The sequence below is a fragment of the Ranitomeya variabilis genome, chromosome 4 (genome assembly GCF_051348905.1).
Source record: "Ranitomeya variabilis isolate aRanVar5 chromosome 4, aRanVar5.hap1, whole genome shotgun sequence".
In the NCBI taxonomy this organism is placed as follows: domain Eukaryota; kingdom Metazoa; phylum Chordata; class Amphibia; order Anura; family Dendrobatidae; genus Ranitomeya; species Ranitomeya variabilis.
The window spans coordinates 269,199,322-269,224,563 of record NC_135235.1 but is presented as its reverse complement, the minus strand read 5'-3'; the positions used below and the strand labels follow the sequence as shown (position 1 = coordinate 269,224,563).

General features: G+C 42.7%; 1 protein-coding gene across 4 annotated transcripts in view; it reads right to left on the bottom strand.

Annotated features, from left to right (window-relative positions):
• The window catches only part of LOC143764359 (uncharacterized), a 192,350-nt gene that overhangs the window by 117,891 nt on the left and 49,217 nt on the right, over positions 1–25,242 (bottom strand). Inside the window, exon 3 of one of the 4 annotated variants that reach the window (XM_077249839.1) lies at positions 16,710–16,848. The exons of the other annotated variants lie outside the window; for them this stretch is intronic. The gene's annotated coding sequence lies outside the window, so the exon portion shown is untranslated. The remainder of the gene's footprint in view (positions 1–16,709; positions 16,849–25,242) is intronic. 4 annotated transcript variants of the gene reach the window in all.

Genomic DNA, 25,242 nt, shown 5'->3' with positions numbered 1-25,242 from the left:
ACCTAACGACCCAGGTGAGCATACAAGGGATGACAGACATACCCAGAGTAAAATCACTAGTAGCCACTAGAGGGAGCCAAAAGGTAAATTCACAACAGTACCCCCCCCTTAGTGAGGGGTCACCGAACCCTCACCAAGACCACCAGGGCGATCAGGATGAGCGGCGTGAAAGGCACGAACTAAATCGGCCGCATGCACATCAGAGGCGACCACCCAGGAATTATCCTCCTGACCATAGCCCTTCCACTTGACCAGGTACTGAAGCCTCCGCCTGGAGAGACGAGAATCTAAGATCTTCTCCACCACGTACTCCAACTCGCCCTCCACCAACACCGGAGCAGGAGGCTCAGCAGAAGGAACCACAGGCACAACGTACCGCCGCAACAAGGACCTATGAAATACGTTGTGAATGGCAAACGACACCGGAAGATCCAGGCGAAAGGATACAGGATTAAGGATCTCCAATATCTTGTAAGGACCAATGAATCGAGGCTTACATTTGGGAGAGGAGACCTTTATAGGAACAAATCGAGAAGACAGCCATACCAAATCCCCAACACGAAGTCGGGGACCCACACCGCGGCGGCGGTTGGCAAAACGCTGAGCCTTCTCCTGTGACAACTTCAAGTTGTCCACCACATGATTCCAGATCCGCTGCAACCTATCCACCACAGAATCCACTCCAGGACAGTCAGAAGGCTCCACATGTCCCGAGGAAAAACGAGGATGGAAACCGGAGTTGCAGAAAAATGGCGAAACCAAGGTGGCAGAACTAGCCCGATTATTAAGGGCAAATTCAGCCAACGGCAAGAAGGTCACCCAATCATCCTGATCAGAAGAGACAAAACACCTCAAATACGCCTCCAGAGTCTGATTAGTTCGTTCCGTTTGTCCGTTAGTCTGTGGATGAAAAGCGGACGAAAACGACAAATCAATGCCCATCCTACCACAAAAGGATCGCCAGAACCTGGAAACAAACTGGGATCCTCTGTCCGACACAATATTCTCAGGAATGCCGTGCAAACGAACCACGTTCTGGAAGAACACAGGAACCAGATCAGAAGAGGAAGGCAGCTTAGGCAAAGGAACCAGATGGACCATCTTGGAGAAACGATCACATATCACCCAGATGACAGACATGCCCTTAGACACCGGAAGATCCGAAATGAAATCCATAGAGATGTGTGTCCAAGGTCTCTTCGGGACAGGCAAGGGCAAGAGCAACCCGCTGGCACGAGAACAGCAAGGCTTAGCTCGAGCACAAGTACCACAGGACTGCACAAATGACCGCACATCCCTTGACAAGGAAGGCCACCAAAAGGACCTGGCCACCAGATCTCTGGTGCCAAAAATTCCCGGGTGCCCTGCCAACACTGAGGAATGAACCTCGGAAATGACTCTGCTGGTCCATTTAGCAGGCACAAACAATCTGTCAGGTGGACAAGAGTCAGGCCTACCAGCCTGAAATCTCTGCAACACACGTCGCAGATCTGGAGAAATAGCTGACAAGATAACTCCTTCCTTAAGAATACCCTCAGGTTCAGCGACTCCAGGAGCATCAGGCACAAAGCTCCTAGACAGAGCATCGGCCTTCACATTCTTAGAACCTGGTAAATACGAGACCACAAAGTCAAAACGGGAGAAAAACAATGACCAGCGGGCCTGTCTAGGATTCAGGCGTTTAGCAGACTCGAGGTACATCAGATTTTTGTGATCAGTCAAGACCACCACACGATGCTTAGCACCCTCGAGCCAATGACGCCACTCCTCAAATGCCCACTTCATGGCCAACAACTCCCGATTGCCCACATCATAATTTCGCTCTGCCGGCGAAAACTTCCTAGAGAAAAAGGCACAAGGTCTCATAGTAGAACAACCAGGACCTCTCTGCGACAAAACGGCCCCTGCCCCAATCTCCGAAGCATCCACCTCAACCTGAAAGGGAAGTGAGATGTCAGGCTGGCACAAAACAGGCGCCGAAGTAAACCGGCGTTTCAACTCCTGGAAAGCCTCCACGGCAGCAGGAGCCCAGTTAGCCACATCAGAGCCTTTCTTGGTCATATCCGTCAACGGTTTAACAACGCTAGAAAAATTAGCGATAAAACGACGGTAGAAGTTAGCAAAACCCAAGAACTTCTGAAGACTCTTAACTGACGAGGGTTGAGTCCAATCATGAATAGCTCGGACCTTGACTGGGTCCATCTCCACAGCAGAAGGGGAAAAAATGAACCCTAAAAAGGGAACCTTCTGTACACCAAAGAGACACTTTGAGCCTTTAACAAACAAAGAATTTTCACGCAAAATCTTGAAAACCATCCTGACCTGCTCCACATGCGAGTCCCAATCATCAGAAAAAACCAGAATATCATCCAGATAAACGATCAAAAATTTATCCAGATACTTCCGGAAAATGTCATGCATAAAGGACTGAAAAACTGAAGGTGCATTAGAGAGCCCAAATGGCATCACCAAGTACTCAAAATGACCTTCGGGCGTATTGAATGCGGTTTTCCATTCATCTCCTTGCTTAATGCGCACAAGGTTGTACGCACCACGAAGGTCTATCTTGGTGAACCACTTGGCACCTTTAATCCGGGCAAACAAGTCTGACAACAGCGGCAAAGGATACTGAAATTTGACAGTGATCTTATTTAAAAGCCGATAGTCAATACAAGGCCTCAAAGATCCGTCCTTTTTGGCCACAAAAAAAAAATCCCGCACCAAGAGGGGAAGAAGAAGGACGGATATGCCCCTTCTCCAGAGACTCCTTGATATATGAACGCATCGCGGTATGTTCAGGTACCGACAGATTAAACAGTCTTCCCTTAGGAAACTTACTGCCTGGAATCAAATCTATTGCACAGTCACATTCCCTATGAGGAGGCAATGCACTTGACCTAGACTCGCTGAAGACATCCTGATAATCAGACAAATACGCCGGAACTTCCGAAGGCGTAGAAGTAGCAATAGACACGGGCAGGGAATCTCCATGAATTCCATGACAGCCCCAACTTGACACTGACATTGCCTTCCAGTCCAAGACTGGATTATGGGTCTGTAACCATGGCAAACCCAAAACAACCAAATCATGCATCTTATGCAGAACAAGAAAACGTATCACCTCCCGATGTTCAGGAGTCATGCACATGGTAACCCGTGTCCAAAACTGCGGTTTATTTTCTGCCAATGGCGTAGCATCAATACCCCTAAGAGGGATAGGATTTTCTAATGGCTCAAGAACAAAACCGCAGCGCTTGGCAAATGACAGATCCATAAGACTCAGGGCAGCACCTGAATCCACAAACGCCATGACAGGATACGATGACAGTGAGCAAATCAAAGTTACAGATAGAATAAACTTAGGTTGCAAATTACCAATGGCGACAGGACTAACAACCTTAGTAAGACGCTTAGAGCATGCTGAGATAACATGTGTAGAATCACCACAGTAGTAACACAAGCCATTCTGGCGTCTATGAATTTTCCGCTCATTTCTAGTCAGGATTCTATCACATTGCATTAAATCAGGTGCCTGTTCAGATAACACCATGAGGGAATTTGCGGTTTTGCGCTCCCGCAACCGCCGGTCAATTTGAATTGCCAGGGCCATGGAATCATTCAGACCTGTGGGAATGGGAAAACCCACCATCACATTCTTAATGGCTTCAGAAAGGCCATTTCTAAAATTTGCAGCCAATGCACACTCGTTCCACTGGGTCAGCACGGACCATTTCCGAAACTTTTGGCAATACACTTCAGCCTCGTCCTGGCCCTGAGACATAGCCAGCAAGGCTTTTTCTGCCTGAATCTCAAGATTGGGTTCCTCATAAAGCAAACCGATTGCCAGAAAAAACGCATCAATATCAGCCAATGCCGGATCTCCTGGCGCCAGCGAGAAAGCCCAATCCTGAGGGTCGCCCCGTAAAAAAGAAATAACAATTTTCACTTGCTGAGCGGAGTCTCCAGAGGAACAGGGTCTCAGGGACAAAAACAATTTACAATTATTCCTGAAATTTCTAAACTTAAATCGGTCTCCGGAAAACAGTTCAGGAATCGGTATCTTAGGTTCTGACAAAGGATTTCTGGTAACATAATCTTGTATGCCCTGCACACGAGCAGCAAGCTGGTCCACACTTGTAATCAAGGTCTGGACATTCATGTCTGCAGCAATCACAAGCCACTCAGAGGTAAAGGGGAAAAGAAAAAAAAAAAATGAGAGAGAGAAAAAAAAAACTCAGAACTTTCTTTCTTATAATCCCGCTTCTGCAATGCATTTAACATTTAATACTGGCCTGGCAAACTGTTATGACCCCAATGGCGAGGGTCTCAGAGATATCAGCAAGTCTGCGAAGTACAAAAATCCAGCTCATAGGGCAGTGGTAACTGGGTTGACCATATATCTACTCCTAACGCCAACACTAGAAGTAGCCGGGGAACATGCCTACGTTGGTCACTAGATGTCTCGCGCCAGCCGGAGAGCTAACTACCCCTAGAAGAGGAAAACAAAGACCTCTCTTGCCTCCAGAGAAAAGACCCCAAAAGTTGGATACAAGCCCCCCACAAATAATAACGGTGAGGTAAGAGGAAATGACAAACACAGAGATGAACTAGGTTTAGCAAAGAGAGGCCCACTTACTAATAGCAGAATGTAGTAAGATAACTTATATGGTCAACAAAAACCCTATCAAAAATCCACGCTGGAGATTCAAGAACCCCCAAACCGTCTAACGGCCCGGGGGGAGAACACCAGCCACCCTAGAGCTTCCAGCAAGGTCAGGATACAGATTATATACAAGCTGGACAAAAAATGCAAACAAAAACGAATAGCAAAAAGCAAGAAAGCAGACTTAGCTTAATCAAGCAGGAACCAGGATCAGTAGACAAGAGCACTACAGATTAGCTCTGATATCAACGTTGCCAGGCATTGAACTGAAGGTCCAGGGAGCTTATATAGCAACACCCCTGACCTAACGACCCAGGTGAGCATACAAGGGATGACAGACATACCCAGAGTAAAATCACTAGTAGCCACTAGAGGGAGCCAAAAGGTAAATTCACAACACTATAAGTACTGTCTTATTTAATTCTATGCCCTTATTTGGAATTAATCTACATAGTGCATGCTATTATTATTTTATACTTGCTTTGTATTGGAATTTGATGTGTTCTCCGCTATATTCTCCTTACTAGACCTCTATTTGTTATATCTTTGGTGGTTAATTTTTAATATAATCAGTAAAAGATATTTTTCATATAGCTCCTTTGATTGTTGGTTTTGGTTACTCCATTTTCTTTTATTCTCTTTGGGTTTCTCACCATCAGTTTTATTAGCTTCCTCCCTTGTCAACTACATGTGCCACAGCGAGCAATAGCATAAGTATTTTGGTAACTGAAGATTGAAAGATGAAGACTGCCATACAGGACTGCCAAACCTGCAGAAACCAAAGGGTCCAGCCAAGATTCTCGTGTATAGGGTTCGCCTGACGGATGATGAGCATCTGGCATCTCTGATTTCGTTATAAAGAACAAGCCGCTGCCAGATATGCTTGGCAGCAGCTCTCTCAGAAAGGACCCAGAAGTTGGAAGAAACAGCTGAATGATCATTTGGAAGACAGCCATACAAAATGTAGAGTGGTCTCCTTTCCTTTACCACTTTTCTGTTTCCAGGCTTTCTAATTGTCGAGGGTGGCTCACTAATGAGGACTGATGGTACGGACCATCGGTATAATTAAACCACTGGTCCAAATTGTGTGTTCTAACATGCTACAAGCAGAGGCAGAGCATCGGAGGAGCATAGACAGCATCTGAGCAGTGCTTGCAAGGTCTATAGCAATGAGCTTGTAAGCGCTGTACTCCTTGATTAAGAAACTGTCCTTCACTGACGGCAATCGATAACCATGCTATCTAGCAGTACAGAGGCAGAGCATCGGAGGAGCATAGACAGCATTTGAGCCGTGCTTGCAAGGTCTATAGCAATGAGCTTGTAAGCGCTGTATTCCTTGATTAAGAAACTGTCCTTCACTGATGGCGATCGATAACCGTGGTATCTAGCAGTACACAATAGAATTAAGTAGCACCTTTATTCTCCATAGTTCGATACATGATCCCCGATTGGAGTGCCCGAGTCCTGGAAAGTGGTCGTAAGACACCAGGTCAGCGGCGCAAGAGGCGCTGGGTGGCCCCTTCAGTAGGTCCTACCCCTAGAATAGCTATTTTGAATATTCATTTTGCTTTCCGCACATTGTAATTCCCCGGATATCAGGACTGTGACGATGATTATTATTAATGGGTGAGTTTTGGCTGCGCTGTTTGTCTCTTGTCATAAATATATAGCATAATATGTTTTATTGCCAGCGTGCAGAGCTCTATATTGTAAAGAATGATGACAGGCGTCGGATGATTGTCAGGCAGGCATGCAGCCCGTGTCATTGTCATACATTAATGAGAATTCTATAAAACAATCCCTTCCATATGACACGTCTCTCTCAATAGCTGTCACATCATAGAGACGACAAAAATGTGCGTCTTCATATATATATATATATATATATATATATATATATATATATATATATATATACATATACATATACATACATATATACACACATAGGCACACCCTCATGGTATAGCCACATACACGAGTTCCTCTCTCTTCATAATTAGTAATATTCTCCATGTTTCCTGTAAAAGTAATTCAGGGAGAAGCAGCTGCGGTTCCCGGTGTTGTAATGTATTGTTAGGGTCGGATATTTATGTGGATGAAGAATAAAAATTAAGATAAGACAGGGGGTTGATGATACTTATCTAAGTAATGTGAAATGACCAGAAATTATGTGGTCTTCCATTGAAAATCTAGGAAACCATCAGGGTTTGCCGGATAACGGAGGAGGAACGACTACAGTTTGCTTGTCGTTGGGTAAACTGGGCATTGAGTTTAAGGATACTTGATCTTCTTTACTCTTTACAGGGATTTGGCCTTCGATACAGTGATTCCCCAATGGAGAATTGGTAGCCGATTGGGAAATATTGCCGAGCCTGGTTATACATGTAGGTCATACAGAAGGGCATCACAAAAAGGAAGAAGGCAATGTGTGGTATGGAGAAAGAAAGAGCCAAAAGCTGGGAAAGAAGCATCAATTCCCAGAATGACAGCCGGGAGATTAGTCAACAAGGTCAGCCGGTATGCTGAACCAATCTGAGGGTGATATAACTCTTCAGAATGTAGCTAAAGATGGCGATGGCGAACTCAGTCGATAGGTTCAAGAGAGGCCTGGATGTCTTCCTGGAGCGTAACAATATTTTATCTTACAGTTATTTAGAAGGACGTAGATCTGGGGATTTATTCTGACGGAATATAGGCTGAACTGGATGGACAAATGTCTTTTTTCGGGCTTGCTATCTATGTTACTATGATAATAGCTGGTATCAGAAATATAGCATTATTAAGAACCCTACACTTGTGATGGACACAAAATTGGATTCTTATAAAAATGTATTGATGAGAATCAAATGTAAATTATTTTGTTCCTAGGTCTGTCCAGACCAGAGGACATAAACATAAGAATATATAATAATTATATTCATCTGGTCCAAACCTCTCCCACCATGAAGCCACACTCCGGTCTGGTCACTGGTGTGGTCTTCACTGGGCCAACATTGGCTTCTTCCAGCATTTTTGGCGTAGCCTGCTCTAACTGCGACATCACAGCTCAGCCAGTGCACGAGATACCAAAGATGCCAGAATACGTCTAAGATGTCCAAGTGAAGACCTCAAAGATGGTTGGACAAAAGAAGAGCAATAAGAGCAGTTTTTTTTTTGTTCTTCTAAACCCATTTATGACCCTTTGAATCAAGCAGAATGGAGGATATCCAACATCATTTTTCTGTGTTAGTGCAAATTCGTGCTGGTGAATCCTCTAAAGTATACAAGTACCCATGGAATAAATCCTGACACAGAAAACTCAGTTTGATAATCAATTTGAGAGGTTTCACTGGAAGAGAAAATGGCTTCAAAAGCTATAAATCAACCAGATCAATGCACACATTGACTTCTACAAGCAGGTTGCAATACTTCGATTCTCGTGTGGGAGTGCTGCAGGGAAACGGAGCACCTTCTGTCAGATCACTCTACAGAGTGTCATGAGGATTCTCACCATTCATGATCAAACTATTCCTTCGAGATGAAATGTGATAGTCAAAAGTGGACAATCCCTAAAAAAGGACTCTCACCTTTGGGTATAGTTCCAAGCGAGAGGCCACCTATTATACAGATTAAAGAGTAGAGGATTCCTCACTTGCCCAATACAGTATAAGTAGGCAGTGGATAGTACCAGAACTATTCCGTAGGAATGTAGGATGAGGTCCTAGGGAGATGTGGACCCAACAGAGGTTAGTTCAGTGAAATAGTGGAGTTTGGCCAATAAATCCAGGTACTGTACATCAGGCCTAGTGATAGAATTATGACTAATGTGCAATAAGTGGCCAATCTGTGGCCAAGTGTTAAGGTGTTGGCCTCTTCAGGAGACTTTTTTTTGCTAAAATTCATGTATTTGGAGCTAAAAATAATTTTTGTATTTGGTTTTCGTTAAGAATTTTGCATAGTTTGGTTTACAGGCTGTTTATTTTCCTGCGCATTCAACCCCAATGTGGTCTACGGTCATCACTCAGCTGAGAGGAGTTCAGAAAAAGACCAATAACCAAGAATCCATCAGTGAGCTTGTTGAGTGACAGTCTGATGGGGACCTTGTAACTTTTAACTCATCCTGCAGTCAGCAATAGACAGCACAAGGCAAATGGGGCAAAACATTTCACGAAACCCAACAGCAACAATTATTTTTACCCCTTTTACATGCACTTAAGTAAAGAATAATAGTCCACAAAAGGAGGGCAACCCTTGTATACCAACTTCAGTTCATTTCTTTCGGTTTTCCGGTGTCACGATGTGGTTGGCCCTTCACATGATCACATGAGACCAACCACAGGGTCAGATTGATCACAATGTATGAGGCTCACCTTGTGAAGTGGACCCACTAAGCCCAAGGTCAGGGTGGGTACACGGACCCAGGGCGCGGGTGAAGTTAGCAGAAAGTGAGGATATGGCACGCTCGGTAATTTTGGGAGCAGGACAGATGAAATTAAAAAGGCAGCAGAGAATGCAGTAAAGCACGGTTGTGCACAGAAATCAACGTCTTAAATCACAATCCTAAGACATAGGTGTGTGTCCTAATGGACATTAAAATGGTATTTTCATCTCCAAGATCCTATCCCAATATGTAATAATAATAATATTAGCACATACCTCCAATTAGAAATGTAGTATAGTTTTTCTGATTCGCTGTTTCTTTCCTCATGTGCATGCATTGCTGGACCTTAGGTATCCATGGTTACGACCATTGATATAGTGACAGTTAGCTAGTTTCTAGTCGTCATAACCATGGATACCTAAGGTCCTGCAATGCCTGCACATGTGAAAAGAGCCTTAGCAAATAAGAAGAGCTATACTACATTTCTAATTGGAGGAATTTGCTATTATTACACTACTACATATCAGTATAGGATCTTGGAGATGGGAATACCCTTTTCAGGAGAATCATGGAGATGACATCAATAAACCACACCAGGCAACCTGCAAAACCCAATATGGAGCACAACAGAGGGCAGCGGACCGAGGTGAAGGAAGTGGAGCTCAGGATACCAGGGACAGGTGTGTAACACATTGTTGGAATGGAGATTGTTGAGTGATGGAAGAACAGGGACCTGAAGAGGCAGAAGGGACAGTAAGAACAGGTCAGGAAAAGTGAATATAAAGTTATTTTTTTTTCTTAACCCATTTCCTCACCCTCAGAAAAATCTTTTAAATTTTTACCCAATTTTTTACTAATCTGGCCGAATAATATTTCAGAAGATTTCCACATCTCTAGATAAATACTTCTCTTATTGAGGGGTCTGTGTGCTACAAGAAAGCCCTCTACCAGGATGATTTCTAGCATATTTTGCCAGACTTTTTTTTGCCCCAGGGTTCAGTTGTATCTAAATTTGCTGCCAAGACAAAGTGGCTTGTTGATGCCTCCCGGGGAGCTTACTGTATCACCTGGATTGCACGCCTTGCTAGCGCCCCCGTATCTGCGCCCCTGCTGCTTATTATTTGACAGTCAAGCTTATGGCAGACAGTTTAGTACATATCAAGCAGTAATATAATGATACTTTTACTATTCAACTAAACTGCTAATTATATTAATTTACCCATAAGTGTAATTTATATTCATTCCTTTTATGACTATCCATGTCAGGCATTGTCTCGGAGCCATCACTTAGTGACCCGGGGCCCATTAACAGCTACTTAAAATGAATGGAGTATTATTCCCATTACATAAAATACATGTTCAATATGACATTAAAACACGTATTGATGGCCCAGAGATCTGTCATGGGGAGATAAGCACTTATTTCTGATATTTATATCTGCACAGTGCAACCTCTATATTTTACAGTGTGAGTTCAGTGCGCCCTTTAATGATTGTGCTCGGTATAAAGAGCGATTTATCATAAAGAAATGACGTTCCCCGATCATGGGTCTACAGCGTGATGGACCTGGTATGACAAGGAGGATCTAGATAAACCAAACAAGAACAATGTAAATATCTCATCACAACTAATGTAACAAGTGATTTCTCCAAATTCACCACAAATGATTACTGCAGTTTCAGGATTATTTACCTCTGCAGGACCAGTATTTTTAGTACTTAGAACCCCACTGGCCACTATGACCTGCTGCCCCTCTGGCCGCTACGACCTGCTGCCCCTCTAGCCCGCTATGACCTGCTGCCCCTCTGGCCCGCTACGACCTGCTGCCCCTCTGGCCCGCTATGACCTGCTGCCCCTCTGGCCCGCTACGACCTGCTGCCCCTCTGGCCCGCTACGACCTGCTGCCCCTCTGGCCCGCTACGACCTGCTGCCCCTCTGGCCCGCTACGACCTGCCGCCCCTCTGGCCCGCTACGACCTGCTGTCCCTCTGGCCCACTACAACCTGCTGCCCCTCTGGCCCGCTATGACCTGCTGCCCCTCTGGCCCGCTGCCCCTCTGGCCCGCTACAACCTGCTGCCCCTCTGGCCTGCTACTACCTGCTACCCCTCTGGCCCGCTACGACTTGGTGCCCCTCTGGACGTTATGACCTGGTGCCCCTCTGGCCGCTATGACCTGGTGCCCCTCTGGCCGCTATGACCTGCTAAAAATGTGATGCACCTCAAGGTCACTAATACTTTAAGTAGTCAATAGAAAAAAATAAAATAAATAAATAATAAAAAAGGAAAAGATAGAAAGATATTGAATGTTTCTAAAAATACTGATGGAAGCAAAGATCCCATGTTCAAAGTTCTAGAACACCGGCTACACGACCTTGATATGGCAGAAAGTAGATTCAGTCACCAGCAGCCACCAGATTCTTGAAGATGAGTCAAGAGTCAAGTGACTGCAGAAGACCTGTAGCAAAATCTGGTGGCAGCAGTTGCTGAGGTTTCAGTAAAGAACAGACTAAATACTGAAGGTCTCCATGTTCTAACTTCAAGATGAAACCTGTACTAACCCAAGAGAATGAGAAAAGTCGGCTCCAATATGCTCAAAAACATAAATAAGCCACAAAAGTCTTGTCGCCAAGCCCCAGTAGTGCCCCTTCTCTGCCCACTTTGTTAGAGCTGGGTGGCATGAGAATGTCAAGTCGCAAAACTTTGGCACAGCCTTGAGTTGCACCAAAAGTTTGCGACTTTTCATAGCTTTTTACTACAGAAAACTGCTGTAAAAGCTTGAATGAATCGGGCTCTAAATGTGCACTGGATGGTTGGGGAGGCTGAATAGTTTTGATAGCAGCTGTATCTTCTACTTCGTACCCCTCCATCTATCTAACCACACAGTAAGAAAAACAAAGCAGCACAAGACATTACAGGTTTGAGGCCTCCAAGACATATATCTGGACTATTCCAGTATAACCAAAGAAAGAAGCCAGCTCTCCAAAAATTACAGTGCAAACCAACCGGCCAGTTGAGGTATGGTTGCTCTACATGGTCATTTCGGAAGTACTGCCTTTCTTTTTTGGGTTCTATCTAGAGAACAGGAGAGGAAATGGAGCTGTAAAGAGCACTGTACCGCTGATTCTGTAAGGGAGTGGTTGCATATACTATGACTTGACTATGACTTTGGGTCAGCCATTTTCAAGATTAATGGTGGTCTTAGAAGCCCGACCTCTAGGGATCCCTTGTATGAGGCGTGATGGTGGCCAGTTCCTAGAGTTTTGTTGCCACCATATTCTTGCATTTGCATTTCCACTGCTGTTCCTTCGTTAATAACTGATTACAATGATCCCAGTTCTAAATCCAGAAGTTCTCCGCGAGCTCCATAATTAAAGAAAAAAAAAAAAAAAAGGTGTCCAACCCTTTTATTAAAGAATAGAAGCCTAGACTATTTTAGACCGACTAATTAATAAACCACCTAAATTACAAAATATACAAATACAGGAAAATTTGTCACGATTCACACCGTGACCGTCACCCCTACGTCACGGATCGGGGTGACTTTAGGCCAACAGACGGCTATCACATGTGCAGGGGGGCTTATCTTAGTTATCCCTCCACTCCAGGATGTGATAAAAAGACACACACAAGGTTATTGATCCTTATCTAAGAATTGGCCCAATATTTATGGACGTAACTGTTTATCACCCATGGTAATTCTGCTTCATGTCACCTGGCTTATCCATGGTTTTTCTCCCCTCTTTTTTTTTTCTATACTATGTTGTGCATAAATATGTGATTCTTCAGAATTTGTTTTAGTCTTTGCCTGATGAAGAGACGTATGTAGTCTCGAAAGCTTGAAATTTGTTACCATCTTTTCAGTTAGCCATTAAAAGGTATCAACCACTGAGGACTCTCAATTCAAAATATACAAAAAAAACCAAAAACCTCCCATGGCCACTAGGTGTCATGGTAGACCACGCTCATGGGTTTTTCTTGAATTTTTTTTTTTTTTTGTAAAAGAAAAAAAGAGTCAAATCTACAGGTTCCATAAAGCAAATAATATTTTGGGAGGATTTTAAGAAACAATAGCTATATGGCATGCAATGACAGGATCTATGAAGCATTATAGGGCACCATAGGGAACCATTATATTAAGCCATAAATTTAGGATAAAGGGAATGACTACATAATAAAACCTAATGAGAACCCAAAGTATGTGTAAGTAGCATCAATGAGAGCTAACAGCTGTCAGTCGCATCCATTCAGCCTGTTATACAATGTTTGAGGGTTTTTTTAATGGGATTTTTACTATTTTGCAAAGAATGAAAAATAGCAGATTTCTCCATACGGGAAGTAAAAAAAAAAGCAGATACGGTATATCCCTTTAATAGGCAATACTCTGCGTCTGTCCTGCAGGCGTTGGTGTGACCTTGGTCTCTATTTTGGATAAATCAGAGCAGATTGATCCCTCCAGGTGACACCGAGATGCCACATGTCACCGCGTCATCCAGTCTGCGCGCCCCATGATGTGGAAACTCTTATTAACTGTAATAATGCTGCTTGTTAGTGCGCCGGTGACAGGTGACAACTATGTCCCGTACCGGCGCAGGCGGACGTGGAAAGGGGGGTGGTGGGTAGAGGAAAGTGGGAGGAAATATAACAATGAAATAACTGAAGGAGAGAAAAGTTACAAAAAAAAAGTACAATACACATACGGTAGGTTACTGTCGAGGTGACGGTCATTGCGACCTTTACCGTAAAGGAGAAATAAAAACTTTCCATGATCACACAATGAGACAAAAAAATAATTTGTTTCATAAAGACGAACAAATCGATTAAAAATTAATTTGCCCCAAATTTCGAATTCTGAGAAATGCTAAATTTTTGGAATTCAATGTCCTTTAATGTAGCAACGTGGCGGTCAACCGGCAGCAATTTTCCTGTATTGTTGTGAGTGCTGAAAAGGAGATAAAATAATAAAATACATTATATTCACATGTCCTAAGCCCTCATTTGTTTTTTACGCTCCTCAATTAATTTTTTTGTGTATGGGGGGGATCGAATGTTCCATTTTAGGTTCCTTTTTGTGGTCGATAAAAGCGTCGTAGGAAGCAAAAGTGCCGGAAGAACCGAAGAGGAACGGCAATGACGGCAATAAGAAGAGATGTGGTCCTAGGGCAGGTGAGTAGAGTGCGTTTTTTTTATTTTAACCCCTTCAGTCCCTTTAAGTTTTGTTTTTATGCATTGGGGTCTTTTGATTTTTCGATTGGAGCCAAAATCGAATCTACTGGACGAATAGAGCAAAGTCTGAGAGAATCAAAAATTCCAGGAGATTATCTTCTCTCTACTGTTTCACTTACAGTACAGCAGATAAGAGGTTTAACCATCCTTCAAATGGCCCAGTTGTGTGCCGATGGGAAATATATAAATACAGGTCCTTCTCAAAAAATTAGCATATAGTGTTAAATTTCATTATTTACCATAATGTAATGATTACAATTAAACTTTCATATATTATAGATTCATTATCCACCAACTGAAATTTGTCAGGTCTTTTATTGTTTTAATACTGATGATTTTGGCATACAACTCCTGAAAACCCAAAAAACCTGTCTCAATAAATTAGCATATTTCACCCGTCCAATCAAATAAAAGTGTTTTTTAATAACAAACAAAAAAACCATCAAATAATAATGTTCAGTTATGCACTCAATACTTGGTCGGGAATCCTTTGGCAGAAATGACTGCTTCAATGCAGCGTGGCATGGAGGCAATCAGCCTGTGACACTGCTGAGATGTTATGGAGGCCCAGGATGCTTCAATAGCGGCCTTAAGCTCATCCAGAGTGTTGGGTCTTGCGTCTCTCAACTTTCTCTTCACAATATCCCACAGATTCTCTATGGGGTTCAGGTCAGGAGAGTTGGCAGGCCAATTGAGCACAGTAATACCATGGTCAGTAAACCATTTACCAGTGGTTTTGGCACTGTGAGCAGGTGCCAGGTCGTGCTGGAAAATGAAATCTTCATCTCCATAAAGCATTTCAGCCGATGGAAGCATGAAGTGCTCCAAAATCTCCTGATAGCTAGCTGCATTGACCCTGCCCTTGATGAAACACAGTGGACCAACACCAGCAGCTGACATGGCACCCCACACCATCACTGACTGTGGGTACTTGACACTGGACTTCAGGCATTTTGGCATTTCCTTCTCCCCAGTCTTCCTCCAGACTCTGGCACCTTGATTTCCGAATGACATGCAAAATTTGCTTTCATCAGAAAAAAGTACTTGGGACCACTTAGCAACAGTCCAGTGCTGCTTCTCTGTAGCCCAGGTCAGGCGCTTCTGCCGCTGTTTATGGTTCAAAAGTGGCTTTACCTGGGGAATGCGGCACCTGTAGCCCATTTCCTGCACACGCCTGTGCACAGTGGCTCTGGATGTTTCCACACCAGACTCAGTCCACTGCTTCCTCAGGTTCCCCAAGGTCTGGAATCGGTCCTTCTCCACAATCTTCCTCAGGGTCCGGTCACCTCTTCTCGTTGTACGGCGTTTTCTGCCACATTGTTTCCTTCCAACAGACTTACCATTGAGGTGCCTTGATACAGCACTCTGGGAACAGCCTATTTGTTGAGAAATTTCTTTCTGGGTCTTACCCTCTTGCTTGAGGGTGTCAATGATGGCCTTCTTGACATCTGTCAGGTCGCTAGTCTTACCCATGATGGGGGTTTTGAGTAATGAACCAGGCAGGGAGTTTTTAAAAGCCTCAGGTATCTTTTGCATGTGTTTAGAGTTAATTAGTTGATTCATAAGATTAGGGTAATAGGTTGTTTAGAGAACCTTTTCTTGATATGCTAATTTATTGAGACAGGTTTTTTGGGTTTTCAGGAGTTGTATGCCAAAATCATCAGTATTAAAACAATAAAAGACCTGACAAATTTCAGTTGGTGGATAATGAATCTATAATATATGAAAGTTTAATTGTAATCATTACATTATGGTAAATAATGAAATTTAACACTATATGCTAATTTTTTGAGAAGGACCTGTATACATTTGACATATGTTCCTGCCTGGGCACCAAAAAAGCAAATCTACGCTGGCTATAAGCAGGTTATGGTGTAAATGGTGTTATGGTCCCGTCACCAAAATATACAACTTTTTTTCTGCCATGGTTTTGGCGCACGACCCTTAGTAAATCTTCCCCATAATGATGTCACAAAACATCCCATTCGGCATCTTTAATATGGAGACTAAATTTCCCACTTTCCCGGGCCCCACGGCAAACACTGGAATGTCCTCCCAAGGATTTAAAAGACAAGTTATAATGTGTCGTAATACAAGGAAAAATAAAAAATACCGGTATATTGGAAAGTTTTTCTTATGTTTTTGTCCACCTTTGGGGACATAAATGTATGTTTCGTTTTTGTTTTAGCTAAAAATAATTTTTGTAATTGTGTTTCATTAACAATTTTGCACCATTTTCCTTCCTTAAGTTTTCTGTTGCCTTATATATTGCTGGCGGCAGATTGAGTGAACCGTGAATCAATCAATGAGCTTATTCTGATGGCCCAACGGGAAATTTTCTACCTCTTTTTTTTATTTTTTTACATCATTTTTTCAGCTGATTTATGACCACAGACCACATCAAAGTTGATTGTGACGGGAAATAAAGAGCCTATAAAAGCCAAATGGTACATGAGTTACCTGAGAATCCATCAATAAGCTTATTCCGATGGCCCAATGGGAAAGTTTCTAACTCTTTTCTCTATTTTTTTTTAGCTCCTCTCATCCGATTTATGACCACAGACCACATCAAAGTTGATTGTGCCGGGAATCATAGAGCCTGTAAAAGCCAAACGGTGCAACATTTTTAATGGAACTGAATTGCAAAAATGATTTTTAACCAAATACACATGCAACGTAAATTAAAGTTTTTTATATATTTTTTATATTTTTTATATATTTTTTTCTATTTTTCTTGACCTATATATGATAACTTCTACTCTATAATGCTCTGCAGCACCTTGGTCCTTACTACTGATCTGAGAAAGGTTTACTTATTGCTATTTTTGCGTTTGTAGCCACCGCAGTGAAGTTCTAGCCTTTTTTATACATAAAACTTTTTTAAGTCGCAGATGAATGGTCGGGAGTTAAAAAAAACAAAACAATTATCCAGGGATCTGATGAATATCTCTATCAATATTCTGCCCAGTGGTGTCTTGTGTAAATGCAACACTTACACTTTACCATTGTGCCAAAGATGAGGATAATATTTTTGCGGTTTTATAGTTTCTCACTGATATTTACCTTACATTTATTCTTTCGATCTTTCAAAAATGAAATAACGGTTCATGTCAATTCTAAGGCTTTAAAATTACGAAAAGAAGGAAAATCGGAAAAGTAAAGAAAGAGATGAAAAATAAAGAAAGAGGAAAGAAGGAAGGGACAGTTATATGAAAATGATGACGCAAAGTTGGAAATTTTGGGCAATTTGGTAAGTTTTGCTCTCAAATTTTGTACAATTAGTTGGCCATCATTGTTCGTTGTTATAGATCGTACAAATGCTTCGGTATTTAGATTTATAAAAGAGTGGAAAATATTTGTGACCCGAGTCATTCCGGTATTTGGGGATTTTTCATTCAAGTAGGGTGAGGGCCACTCTGTTACCATAAAGACCTAAAACTAGAGTTTTTCCCCTGTTGTATGTATCCATTCCAATAAGAGAATTAAAACTTTCAGGGTTAATGTTGTGGCAACAAAGTACATTTTTGTGTTTTTTATTTTAAGGAGTATTTGAAAAATTTGGGTGATTTTCAAAAATTGGTAAAAAAAAATGACTAAAAAGGAGCAAATGCTAGAAAATAACAAAAACGTAAAAGTAACAAAGACGTAAAAGAAACATTAAATCCCCCATGGTGTGAAGAATTTACCACCTAGATTTTCATGTTTGTTTGGTTTTTGAAATGTTTACATGCCATTATTCCTTGATGTTGCCATTTTGTAATTCCAAATTCTAAAAAAAAAAAACCCACAAAAAAAAAAAACAATCCCCAATTTTCTCCTAGATTTCCCATGTAGATCAATTATGGATTCTAATCAGACAAATTGTGGAATCCTATGCTATAAAAGGCATGTTAGAGACATCTGAGGATGAAATTGAAGATCAGGACGTGTGTCTGTGTAACAAGTGCATTAGCGCAGCAACATGATGAATAGTAATCGCTGTGCCTAATGGCGTGGTAAAGAGGAAGGATTTGCTTTGCTTCTTTTTTCTAATGATCACTATTAGACCTTATGGATATAGGCTACATACAAAGCCAAGTCACTCCATCTATAAGTATATTATATAGATAGTCTCCCCTAAGTGTGTCCTTCCTTACCTTTCCACCTGGCACAAAATGATCAGCATTGAAAAAAAAGAGACACGTAGTTGGGCATTGCTTATGGTATGTGTGTCTTTTTATATGCGTTTTTCAAAGTTCTGCTCCAGTCAGTTCTTTTATTGGTGATGTCACAAATACGTATACCTGCCAGGAGGCATGAGCAATTGGCCAGTATTGTGCATCTGTCCCAGAATAGTACAGGTGTGGAATACCTGCAGATTGCGTATGCATCAGAACAGGTATACGCAGACGTGACGTCACTGGACCCGTTAACCTCCTGATACGGAAGTCAGCTTAGCCGGTATAACGGTCATGAGAATGTCCCGCCAATCTGGGAGATCTGGGGGAAGATCACTGCATATTGTGAACCGTAGATCTTCCGTTTAGACTGTGTGTTTGGATCCCATATTAAATTAAATGTGGTTTCCTTTGGTGCTGAAGAGGTTATCGACCCTTTCTATGCTGGTCAGAAACATGCAGCTCCATTTCAGCTAATATAGGTTATACCCTATATGTAGGGGACAACTTTACAACTTTCTGATCGCTGGTCGTCCGAATGCTGGAACCCCCAATAATCCAAAATTGGGGTTTTGGAACCACAACAGAGCTCTGAAAGCATTGGAAGGGTGCATGCTCGGGCTCTGTTCTGTGCACAATCTATGGGAATGGCGGAAATACTGAGCAGTGTTCTTGGGAGTCCCATAGACAATGAATGGAGTGAAAGTCAAGCATGTGCAACTCCACTTCTTTCAGGATGAGGCTGCCGAAGTTTTTGGTATTCCAGAGCCCCGTTCTCGGAATCACCAGAGATCCCACCAGTCAGACTCCCAGCGATAAACAAGATTTACCCTATCCAATAGACAGGGAATAACTTATTGTTTATGGGGAAAAAAAAACATTTATAGAAATGTTCAGCATTTATCCCTAAATTTGAAGAATTATTTTTAAAAATGTGGATAGTATTGAAAATGCATAGTTTGCAACATGGCACGTAACCAGGGTCGGACTGGGACTAAAATTCAGCCCTGGCATTTGAAGTTACACAGGCCCACTTGTCACATGGTGACCGTATAATATCTTTGTACACTTGTAGGCAGGGCCGGTTTTAGGCAATGTGGGGCCCTAGGCAAAGTTTAAAATGGGGCCCCAAATGCTAACATATTGCACATCACACAAAAGCATTTCGGTTGTATTTACAAGCGCTGAGTTCAGGCCGCTAAATGAGTTTGATCGACAATACTGAAGTTGTTCAATGCTTGTTTCCCGGCCTCTTTCCACCAGCTGAGGAATAATGATGGGACAGAACGATCACTAATAGATCACTAACAGATCACCATACAGTATCATGTTATCAGCAGCACATCTACAGCTTACACCGGCGATGTGCTGCTGAGAACAATGATTTTTGTTCCAGCAAAAACAATCTGAATATGCAGCATTTTACTTGTTTAGTAAAATGCACCCCATAGTCCTCCATATATTATAATGTGCACCACAGTCCTCCATATAGTATAATATACTCCCTATAGTCCTCCATATAGTATAATACATTCCTCAGTCCTCCATATAGCATAATACTCTCCTCAGTCCTCCATATAGTATAATACACTCCTCAGTCCTCCATATATTAAAATACACTGCTCAATCCTCTATATAGCATAATACACTCCTCATAGTGCTCCATATAGTATAATAGTCATCCATGTAGTACAATTCACTTCCCATAGTATAATGCACCCCATAGTTCTTCATATAGTATAACGTATTCCCCATAGTCCTCAATACAGTATAATGCAGCCCACATATAGTATAATGCAGCCACCCCAGAGTATAATGCAGCCACCCCATAGAATATAATGCAGCCCCCTCAGAGAGTATGAAGCAATCACCCCTCAAAGAATATAAATATAATACAGCCCCCATAGAATATAATGTAGCCCCGAATAGAATATAATACAGCCCACCTCCCCATAATATATAATGTAGCCCCCATAGAATATAATGCAGCCCCCCACAGTATATAACACAGCCTCCCCCATAAAATATAATATACCCCCATAGTAAATAGCAAAGCCCGCATAGCATATAGCACAACCCGCATAGTATATAGCACAACCTGCATAGTATATAGCACAACCAGCATAGTATATAGCACAACCAGCATAGTATATAGAACAACCCACATAGCAGATAACACAGCCCACGTAGTAGTATACAGCACAGCCCACACAGTAGTATACAGCGCAGCCCACACAGTAGTATACAGCGCAGCCCACACAGTAGTATACAGCACAGCCCACACAGTAGTATACAGCACAGCCCACACAGTAGTATACAGCACAGCCCACACAGTAGTATACAGCACAGCCCAAACAGTAGTATACAGCACAGCCCATGTAGTAGTATACAGCACAGCCCACATAGTAGTATACAGCACAGCCCACATAGTAGTATATAGCACAGCCCACACAGTAGTATATAGCACAGCCCACACAGTAGTATACAGCACAGCCCACACAGTAGTATATAGCACAGCCCACATAGTAGTATACAGCATCTCTCCTCCCCCCGAGAATGGCCCCACAGTCCAGTAAAAAAAACACACTCCTCACCTCTCCTCGTGCCCGCGTTGCTCCCTGCTTCTGTCTCGGCAGCTGCCGCTGCACTGCCTGGCACACAGTGAGTGTGCGCACACTCACACTGTCAGAGGCAGAGCGGGGAATGATGGGAGAGGGGGCGTCAGCAGACGGTCTCTCCTCCATCATTGCATTCAACTGTACTGGCGTCATAGACGCCGGTATAGTTGAATGCTGCTGCACTGGTGGGGCCGGGGTGTTGGGTTTGGTGAGTCGGCGCACAGCGGCCCACTACTGGCACCGGCCCTTCTGGCATTTGCCAGAACTGCCCGATGGCCAGTCCGGCCCTGCACGTAACTAACATTATTCTAATACCAGGCCAGCCTTGATGAAAAATAGAAGCCTGTGCAGAATCAATGGCCACAGAAAAAGACAAAACTGTCAGACAACAGGATCCTTTTTCGTCAAAAAGTTTTCTTAACAGTTCTAAAATTGCTATCATCAGCATTGTCTATAACAGATAAGCTGATCAATATTTCTAGAGTTTAGAGAGGAGCAAATTGATTCAATAGGAGTCAAATTTGTGAAAATTTTTAGAAATTTGTTGAACTCCAAAAATTTGAACAATATTCCATTTGCTTCCCACAAATGAAATGCCCACCTTCTGAGCATTCCTCATCCACCATCATTGACTTTTTAAATCAAGAGAGACTATCATAGCCTGTATAAAACCCAAAGCAGTGAATGCAGCAGCCATTTTGGGGTGAATCTGGATAGTGAGAGAACGTCACTGCTCTCCACTCACTCAGAGATAGGGAGAAAAAGCCATAAAACACTGAATAAACATTGCATATAATGTGTGACAAATAGTGTTGAGCGATACCGTCCGATACTTGAAAGTATCGGTATTGGAAAGTATCGGCCGATACCGGCAAAGTATCGGATCTAATCCGATACCGATACCCGATACCAATACAAGTCAATGGGATTCATGTATCGGACGGTATTCCTGATGGTTCCCAGGGTCTGAAGGAGAGGAAACTCTCCTTCAGGCCGTGGGAACCATATTAATGTGTAAAATAAAGAATTAAAATAAAAAATATTGCTATACTCACCTCTCCGACGCAGCCTGCACCTTACCGAGGGAACCGGCAGCGTTGTTTGCTTAAAATTCGCGCTTTAACTTCCTTACGTGAAGTCCCGGCTTGTGATTGGTCGCGCGCCGCCCATGTGGCCGCGACGCGACCAATCACAGCAAGCCGTGACGTAATTTTAGGTCCTTCAGTATTTTAAAATTACGTTCCGGCGTTGTGATTGGTCGCGTCGCGGTCACATGGGCGACGCGACCAATCACAAGCCGTGACATCACGGGAGGCAGGAGACGCGCGCATTTTAAAATGCGCGCGTGTCCAGCCTCCCGTGACGTCACGGCTTGTGATTGGTCGCGTCGCCCATGTGGCCGCGACGCAACCAATCACAGCAAGCCGTGACGTAATTTCAGGTCCTTCAGGATTTTAAAATTACGTTCCGGCGTTGTGATTGGTCGCGTCGCGGTCACATGGGCGACGCGACCAATCACAAGCCGTGACGTCACGGGAGGCTGGACACGCGCGCATTTTAAAATGCGCGCGTCTCCTGCCTCCCGTGACGTCACGGCTTGTGATTGGTCGCGTCGCCCATGTGACCGCGACGCGACCAATCACAACGCCGGAACGTAATTTTAAAATACTGAAGGACCTAAAATTACGTCACGGCTTGCTGTGATTGGTTGCGTCGCGGCCACATGGGCGGCACGCGACCAATCAGAAGCCGTGACGTCACGGAAGGAAGGAAAAGCGCGCATTTTAAGCAAAGAACGCTGCCGGTTCCCTCGGTAAGGTGCAGGCTGCGTCGGAGAGGTGAGTATAGCAATATTTTTTATTTTAATTCTTTCTTTTACACATTAATGTTGTTTCGATACCGATACCCGATACCACAAAAGTATCGGATCTCGGTATCGGAATTCCGATACCCGCAAGTATCGGCCGATACCCGATACTTGCGGTATCGGAATGCTCAACACTAGTGACAAATAATTAATCAGTGAAAAAGATTGATTTGTGAGTAAAATAATAATACAGATTTAATTAATAAGAATTCAAAGATATAAGAGTCAGTGTCATATACATATTTTTTAAGGAAATTGAAGGCTTTGGAGTACTTTTGATTAGTGCCAAATTTAATTTCCTGCAAAATTTAACAGTTCCTTAACCCCCTCACACCACACCAAGCCTATTTTCATCTTCATGAGAAGGACAAATTTTACCATTTTGACCAGTGTCACTTTATGTGGTAATACCTCAAGAACGCTACAACAGATCCCGCTGAGATTGTTTTCTCGAGATGTATGACTTGAGTTTGTGGAAAAAAATTGGGAATTTGGTAAAAATTTGGAAAATGTAGCTATTTTCAAACTTTTAATTTTTATGCTCATAAATCAGAGTTAGGTCAACCAAAATAGTTAATAAATAACATTTCACAAATATCTTCTTTACACCGATATGCCATATGTGGGTGAAAACTACTGTTTGGGTGCACGGCAGGGCTCGGAAGGGAAAGAGCGCCATTTGACTTTTTGAATGTAAAATTTGCTGAAATAATTAGTGGAAGCCATGTCGCGTTTGGAGAGCCCCTCATGTGTCTAAACAGTGGAAACTGCTCACAAGTGAAACCATGTTGTAAACTAGATCCCTCACGTAACATATCTAGATGTTTGGTGAGCCTACTGAACCCTCAGGTGCTTCACAGAAGTTTATAACGTTGAGCCGTGAATGTATATAAAAAAAAAAATCTAACTTTACCCATAAAATTTTTCTTTAGTCCCAAATTTTTCTTTTTCACAAGGGTAACAGGAGAAATTGCACTTTACAATTTGCTGTGCAATTTCTCCTGAGTATGCCAATACCCAATATGTGGAGGAAAACTACTGTTTGGGCGCACTTTAGGGCTTGGAAGATAAAGAGTGCCTGATGTGCCCAAACAGTGGAAACTGCCCACAAGTGACCACAGTTTGGAAACTAGACCCCTCAAGAAATATATCTAGATGTGTGATGAGCACCTTGAACCCCTAGGTACTTCATAAAAGTTTATAACATTGAACCATGGAAAAAAAATCTAATTTTTCCCACAAAAATGTTTGTTTGGCCCCAAATTTGTTACTTTCACAAGGTTAACAGGAGAAAATGGAACCCAAAATTTTTTGTGCAATTTCTCCTGAGTACTCAGATACCGCATATGTGGAAGAAAACTACTGCTTGGGTGCACAGTAGGCCTCAGAAAGGAAGGAGTGACCTTGATGGAATGGTCTGCGGGTGTCATGTTGCATTTGGAGAGCACCTGATGTGCCTAAACAGCGGAAACTCAATTTTGGAAACTAGACCTCTTGAGGAATTTATCTAGATGTGTGGTGAACACCTTGAACCCCCAGGTGCTTTACAGAAGTTTATAACGTAGAGCTGTGAAAAAACAAACAAACACATTTTTCCCACAAAAAAATATTTTAGCCCCAATAATGACAGAGAGAGTCAAAGTCAAAAGTTTCCATCCATTTCATTAGCATTTGGTACCATTGCCCTTAAATTGAATTACTTGGGTTAAACATTTGGGATTTCCTTCCACAAGATTCTCACAATAGTTGTTTCAAATTTGGGCCCATTTTGACCAACTATTTCTGATGACTTGTCAAATATTGAGAAAACCATGTATATTTTCACTTTTTGCAGTCTGATCGCTGTTATAAAGCATTGCAATGCCCGAGAATTGCGGTGCTTAATAACTTGTCAGCCCTGCAGACACAAGTTAGTTAGATCATGCACTGTGCCTGGTGACCCTGCTGTCGTCATGACAACATCGGGTCACCATGGTAACGATTGGGCCATCGCAATGAAGTTGGCGGGGGCACCGATTGCAGGACAGAGTGGGTTCCTTCTCTTTGCCTACCTCCTAAATGCTGTGATTGATATCGATGGCAGTATTTAGGGGCTTATAATGTCGGGATTGGTGTGGACACCACTGGAGTCAGCTGACCCCTGGTGGTGATTGCGTATGCACAGCCCCTTTGCGCCCGAAATTGCCTGGACATATCCATATGTCCAAGGCCGGTAAGTACCTACCAACCTGGATGTATGGATACATCCAAGGTTGTGAAGGCATTAAAGAGCTGATCGACAACCATGTATATTTTTTTTTTAACTATGAGCCAAAAACTAACAGTCAGGTCATTGCCATCTACCTGCCTGT